This window comes from Condylostylus longicornis, unplaced genomic scaffold (assembly GCF_029603195.1).
Source record: "Condylostylus longicornis isolate FDR11 unplaced genomic scaffold, ASM2960319v2 ptg000004l, whole genome shotgun sequence".
NCBI classification, from domain to species: Eukaryota; Metazoa; Arthropoda; class Insecta; order Diptera; family Dolichopodidae; genus Condylostylus; species Condylostylus longicornis.
This window is the reverse complement of record NW_026577973.1, coordinates 3224990-3232796: the sequence shown is the minus strand read 5'-3', so window position 1 is coordinate 3232796 and position 7807 is coordinate 3224990. Positions and strand designations below refer to the sequence as shown.

Here is a 7807-nt window from a genome sequence, read left to right as displayed (position 1 = left end):
TAAAATAAAAGGTGAACCAAAAAAAAAGGAATGAATGAATGTACCTGTATAATTCGAAATAGTTTTGCTGGGAAAAATAATTTCTATATAAAAAATGTATATACATACATATGTGCATATATTCGTACATACATAGTTATGTAAAAATTTTAGCAGGAGTAAAAGCAAAGACTATATTGGGTGGAACTCAAAAGCAATAAAATGTACATAAAAATGAAAATAACTCCATGTTTGATTTAGGTTCTTTTATACATATTTTTGGAATATTAAATACATTTCTACATATGTTTTATTAAAATATATTCAGGTTCAAATTAAATTATATACTCAAGTTATATAATTTTTGTAACAATCGTATACATTGAAATTTTTTATGGAAAAATTATAATAAATAAAATATCTTTTCTTTTGTAATTTATTATGTAACTTTTCCTATTAGATTCAAAAGAAAATGTTAATGCAATTTTTAGATTAAAATCTAATTTTATTTCTGTTTTATAATTTTATTAGATTACCAGTTGAGGGTTACTGCGGCTACTTCTAGCTTCTAGTGGTTTATCAAATTTCTCGAACGCATTAAAATTTGTATTTCTTTGGAGCGAACTGGATTTTCAAATTTTTTTTAGAAACTATCACGGGGTTTTTCACAACTGTCCAAAGTTTCATGGTGATGGGATCGATAAAGTATTATTTTATAAAAATCATACACACAAATTCATTTAATATGTACAGGCATACCCCGTTTTGAACAAGCCCTATGTAACATTTTTCGAATTAAACAATTATGTTTTTGTATGGTTTGCCGCAGTTTAAAGTAATATTTTGTCCAAAATTAAACCAGCTGGCGTTAGGAATTTGAACCGATTTTTAAAGGGCTCGAACAGGTTCAGATGAGGAGCGGGAAGGAAGAGATCCGGCGGTACTAGAACGGGCCTAGTTGGCCTACGTGTACCCTTCGGGGAGCCGCGACAACCTAACCTAACCTAACCTAAATTAGCTGTACTTTTTTTTACTAGTTTTTTTTAGTAAAGTTAACAGACGAATTAAAAAATTGTTGTTCTTAAAAATAACAAAATTTCTTTTTGCTTCAGTTTTATTGTTAACGACATTTTTTTTGTTCATGAACACAATACTGAAAATTCATAATAGCAAAAGTTTTTATACAACTGTTAAAAATATATTGCGTATGTATCACATTATTGTTTTGCAGTATTGTGTTTATGAAAATGCCTAATACTTTCTAATGCATAACGAAATATTTTATTAAAACAGAATATTATCTAGAATTCTAGACAGTTCACTTTAGGTTCTTAATACGTGTATGGCCAATTATATATCATTATTAGACAGTTTTGGTAAATATGTTCCAATAAGTTGATATGTAAATTTTTAATTTGAATCTCCTTATAAGCAATTCCGATTTTCAGTTTTTCGCAAAAACTTATAACGGGGAATTCCCATTTTTAATAAGATTCCGGGGAAACTTATAACGGAAAGTTATCGCAGTCATCAGGATAGGTCAAAGTATTAAAACGCCGGTTACGTTGACAAGTGGAACTAAAATATTAACTTTCCGTTAATTAAGTCTAAGGATGTAGTAAAGAACCAAAAAAAGGTTTTTAGCGAAAATTTTCAAATACTAATTTCCAACATTTTCAAAGTAAACGCAACATAAATTTCTTATTATATAAATTTTTAGTCTCATAAAAAATTCTTTAATATCAATATTTTTTAAACGAGCTGGGGAATCATATTTTTATATCTATTGTGTAGCATAAATTTGTAGTTTCTTTATAAAATTATAGGAATATAATATACTGAAGTATCACATGTGTCTTCATATAAACAAATACTATATGTGTTATGCATTCTACCATTTTTTCAGACGGTAATATTTTTGGTTTTCTTACATGTAAACATACACTCGTATTACATATAAAATTTTAGTCCTCTTATACTCCATGGGACAAATAAATGCGGCATACATGTAGATAAAATTTTCAATTTTTCATAGTTCATCAAAGTTCATACTGATAATCCGATAGAGTAATCCGTATTAGAATTTTTTTTCGATAATAAATATTATTTTCCTTTTAACATCTAAATTTATAAAAGAAAAATGAAAAATTTTTATTTTTTTCAATGGAAAAATTTAATCTGAAAATAAAGGAAAAAATTTCCTTTGTGTTTAAAAGTGATTATAAATGACAAAAGTAAATATTTTTACAAAATAACTTAAAAGAAAAAAATTAAATATTTTGTATACTTATATGTATGTATTTGATATAATGCGGTTGGGGGTCTTTAAATGCGTTTATTTGAACTATAGTTAACTACTGTAATCAGCTGTAATGTAAAATGTATTCCTTCTAGAAGCGTTCTTCTTCCTATCTGAAGTTTTTTTATAATTTATTAAAATTATCGAAATATGACATACTCAAAATTATTTGGCTTGTCATAGTTGGATCTTGTAATTAGAACACTGTTTAGTAAGAAAATTTTGTTCAAATATAAGAACAAAAACCTACATTAAAATATGTTAATGTACCGTAGGTTAGCTTTGTGATACCCGTAAGAATGTTTTTTCAAAAGCTATTTTACACTTTACAAAGAAATTCAATACCAACATTTCAAAATGATTCTATACTGATCTTGGTAGTTCTTGATTTGCATACATTATTGTAATTTATATAGGTTATATGGACACTGTTTTTGAATTTGTATCACAGCTATTATAAGAATTTACACAACAAAATACAAAACAAATTTTAATGCAATAGGCCCAGTTACACTATTCATTTATTTGCAATTTTGATATTTTTAAAATACATAGTGGTTTTTATAATTTCAATTTAAATTGTGATTTGCGTTATTAGTTTAGAATTCCTTTAATCTTTTTTTAAACTGAATTAAATATTTTTGTGACAAAATTAAAAATTGCAGACACTTGCAAGTATATCTTTGTTGTACTTAATTTTCATAAGTAGTTAAAGACAACTAAAAACGTTTCAATCGGTATAAGCCCATTGAATTATATCCTGCACCTTTCACTGTTGTATAGCAATTACACGAACCTGTGAAACCATACTATAGAAATTTCACGGATATGTCTGACCTATAATTGGACGCATGACAACTTTTGGAGTTGTAACGCGAACCGGTGCAGCCATCGCATTAAAATTTTTAGAGCATATGCAGAAGGTAAAATAAACTCTTTGAGTTGTATGGCAGCTACCCGAACCCGTTGTTCGAATTGATCCAATTACAATAGGGTTCGTCCTTGGCACAAAAGAAGCAACTTGTGAAAGTTTGGTGTCAATTACATTATTCGCTTTCGAGTTATCGGACAAAAGGACATGTCTAAATCAATTCAGAATTTTACGCTGAGCAAGAATATATATATGTATATGTACGTTCATACCGCAGATGACTCTTTCAAGTGGCTATAAACTCCATACCAAAGTTAATACTTCACGAAAGTGCTTATAACAACATGAAATTTTTTTGAAAATCTTGCAAAAAATGTGGAACGCTTCACGATTTTGCGTGTCATCCTTGCGCAGGGGCCATGCTAATCTTCTCTGTATCGTTCCAATTTTAGTATATGTTCTGCCGAAGCAAGAACAAAAGTAATATAAAAAAAATTTCTTATATAGTTATTCGCACGAAAAATTTATATCTGTGAGTTATAAATTTAAACAAAAAATATTTAACCTGAAAAATTAAAAATTTATTTCAGGTTACTTAAAAAGATTTCAACTTTTGTGTTGTTCTAAGTATGCAAAGGTAAAATCGAAAACAAATTGTAAAATCTTTGATAAAACATTAAATATGGTACCTATACCGACTTATTCCTCAAATGCAATACTTATATTCACGTACCTAGTTCATATTAATGATTGTAATTTAAATTGGCATATTGTATTTTTTCAGGTAGCCAACTTAAAAACTAGATTCTGCATACAAACAATTTCATATTATGTGCATTCAACTGCTTTTCAACTTCTTATAAAGAATTATTGTTAAATGGGAATTTTTGAGTTTGTAAATAAATTTTTTTAACATAAATTTTAAACAAAATTTTCAGAACGCGACTGTAATTATTTTCAAAAAATTTGGTATTTAATTTACTATGTATTAGAAAGATTTTAAGAATATAAAACAAAATTAATTTGGCAATATAATTGAAATTAATTTTTTTAAATACATATATACATATATATGTACATACATATATTTAAATTATATTAGTGAGCTCGGTAATAATGAAGAAGCACATAAAATTTTTCTTAGTATCTATAGGCGATGTGAATTCTTGGAAATATGTACATATGTACTACATCAAAATGCATATTGAATAGAATCACAAAACATTCAGGAAAATTTTAATCCAAAGTGAGAGATTCGATCAAATTCTACTTAAGCTGCTAGGAATTAAAACATTATTTGTCATGTGTTTGAATCTAACTCAACTAAATTTTTACATTATAGAAATTTCCACTTAGATAAGTTGATTTGAATTTTGTAATATAAATTTTATTAATTTGTTTATTAGTAATTACCTAGATTTACTGACCACATTGCATACAAAAGAGGTTATTTGATGGCACCAAATATCGCATGTCGAGTTTTCGGTGGGACCGCGCTTTTCCGTAGTAGGGAATCGTAAATAAATAATTTTTGGAGAGACTTCAGTTTATCGGTCTGGTCTGTCGGTCTGTGTGTGCAGGAGTGTATCTCAAGTTCGGCGGAGCCGATTTTGATGAGATTTTATTTGTGGGTTTATTTTGGATATAGAAAGAATTGATTAACTTTTGGGATATATCAGACCTCGGGAACTAGACTTTTTTGAGGGAGCCAATTTCCTTGAAATTTAACCTTTAAATTTGGGGTTTTATATCAATGAAGCTATAAGTTTTTGGAAAAACCAGGGCTCAAAAACCGATCTGTGGACGATTTTACATTTTTTACCATATCCACGGAATGAATTGATCGAATTTCTTGAAATTTGATATTTGAGTTCTGATTGTTACCTAAACTGACTGGTGAACTTTTAGAGAATTCGAACGACACAAAGCGAAACTCTAGTATTAGATTTTTTAAGGCATTGAAAAAAGATATTTCAAAGAACATTTGCAAAGCGTGCTTTTTGTCTTTTTTTTTTAAGTTATGTGAATACATTTAAGAATAGGAATAAATATTGTTGGATTAGTTTTAACGCTTTAGTTCAAAAAGCAAATGCTAGCTCTAGCAACTTTCAAATATAAAATTAGTACAATAAGATTATTATGCCACCAATTCACAAACATACAAGGCATACTCATATGTATAATGTAATAATTTATAAACATAATACTCGTATATATGTAAATATATTTTTTCGTCAAAGTATTAAATATTCTCCCAAGACTCTTTACCCATTTCGTAAAATTCTTGTTCTTTTCTAAAAACTTTTATGCTCATAAAATTATAAAAAATTTTCAATGTTTCAAGTTCGAAAACCGTGTAAATAATATTATTGACACAGAAAATTAGTTCATCATATATCTAAGAATCTATACATATACATAAATGCTCATATTATGTATTTACATGTAACAAAATATCTATGTTAAATTCAAGTTTTATGATTTTCCCCTTCAAAATCTTTAAATCTTATGCTCAAAAACTACAATATCATATGGTTACATTACGGATTTTGATGTATTTCCATTAGGTATTATAAGTGTATGTGAGTGTTCGTTCAATATACTATGAAATATGTGTATTTGAAGTGTAAAATATCGTAAGAAATTTGAAGGGTTGTGAAAAAATTATTTTAAAATAGCGTATATTATTTTTACACGATTTTAAATAGCTATTATTTTCCGGTGTTTGCATGTTATAAGGACTTGTGTATATATTGATGAATTCCATTCTATTATAGGGCTAATTTATATGCATAGCCAATCTGTTGAAGTTTTATAAAATTTTATATAGTACTTGACTTTTTTTTTTAAGTTAAATTGTTTTATGAGAATTTTTTAAGTGAGAAAAAAAAAATTTTTTTTATTATAAATATTTTTCTTTTTTTGTTTTTAAAAGTATCCTTTGTATTGAAATTTATGTTGTTTAGACAATATATCCGGTATATAGATAAAATTTAAGGTAAGTGTGTATATATGCATATATTAAGCTTTAATATTAATTTTTGAATAAAACAAAGTCATTATTACTGGGTGATTGTAAAAATTATACGAGAAAGGAATACGAATTTAATCTACAACACATGAAAAATAAAAAATTAAATTTTAGCAAACTTGTGCAGGTTTTTCTATTAAGAGAACTTCTTTTAAGACGTCTATGCAGTTTTTATGAAATGAGAGTGTTAAAAATTTTGTTTTTAAAACTATTTTGTACAAGATATTGAGTGCCGTCGGTATATCGTAACAGCAATGCTGGAGCAAACAAAAAATAAAATTTTGGGCTGTGATCTAAATAAATCATATTTTTTTTACTTTTTTAAAATATTTGAAGTCTGGTTACAATATGATCATGATAATACTGAATATAATTCACTATGATTAAAAATTAATTCGAAAAAATTGGGAAATATTGATATCTGAATTCAGCGTACCTGTTTCAATATTATTCAAGGTTAAATTATCCATATATGTGAATAATAGGATTTTTATAAAATTACATAACCCCTAATTGTTGAAAATTTTTATTCGTAAATGCTCTCAGCGTAATGACATCAAAAATTTTTGTACTCATTTTTGTTTGAAAATTAAACAAATAAAAAACATTCTCTCCAATGTTTTTCCCATAATTGCAGTTTTTAAATCATTCAGTGAATGCAATTTAACAATGCATTTTTAATGTGCTATCAACATTTCGTGGCATCGTAGAAAATTTGATTCAATACGGATTTTAAGTGTATATATTATTTAAACTTTGACATTTATTTTAGAATTATATATTAATTTTTAAATAATTCAGCACTTTATTCTAACTAATTTCAATTACTCAAGTGAATCAACAATTAAAACTAAAATGAGTCTTGCCCTATTCAATTCTTGAAATTTTAATATCATAAAAAATACAGATTTTCTTGAAACCACACTGTAAAATTTTCATGAAATCTTTTATTTATATTTTTAGAATAAATTTCAATTTATTTACAAAATAAAGTGAAATTTTCGAGTGCTAAGTGATTTCTAATAATAATTTATTTTTGTAATATTTTTTGTTAAATCGTCTTGTACACAGAGACTTCAATATGAAACATAATTTTTATATTACTTTATATGTAAATTAGCTTTACAATTATTCACTTGATTTTATTCAAGTGGAGATTTTCCTTTTTTTTTTTTTAAAAATATACCCCTAATAAAGATATTATGATCCCTTGCAACGATAGAATTTTAAAACAAATTTTTGTTCAATTACTTGTAAGCAATTATCATAATAAATTAAATAATAATAGTAGTTATTCAATTTAAATTTACATAATATTATATAAATAAATAACATTTTTTTTTTCAAATTCAAGGGTAACAATAATTTTATTGGAATGAAAGTATAAAGTGTGTAGACTCAAAAATTTTCTATATTCAAAAATATAGGTTGATCCTTGAAATGTACTTATGCAAATTTAAAGAGCTCAAAACATAAGAATATCTTGTTTATTGAATTTTAAATTTTGTTTAACTTTTATAGGTATGAGATAATTTAAGTGATTTAGAAGATATATGTACATATAAACAAATAATTTTGAAGATGTTGTAAAATTACTTTCTTAGAAATACCAGTCAGCTAGTTTGCA

General features: G+C 26.1%; 1 non-coding gene across 1 annotated transcript; it reads right to left on the bottom strand.

Annotated features, from left to right (window-relative positions):
• Positions 1-3518: 3518 nt before the first annotated feature.
• On the bottom strand, positions 3519-3625 carry LOC129614608 (U6 spliceosomal RNA). The gene has a single exon (XR_008697388.1). It is a non-coding gene; the product is annotated as a U6 spliceosomal RNA (small nuclear RNA).
• Between the last annotated feature and the right edge of the window lie 4182 nt (positions 3626-7807).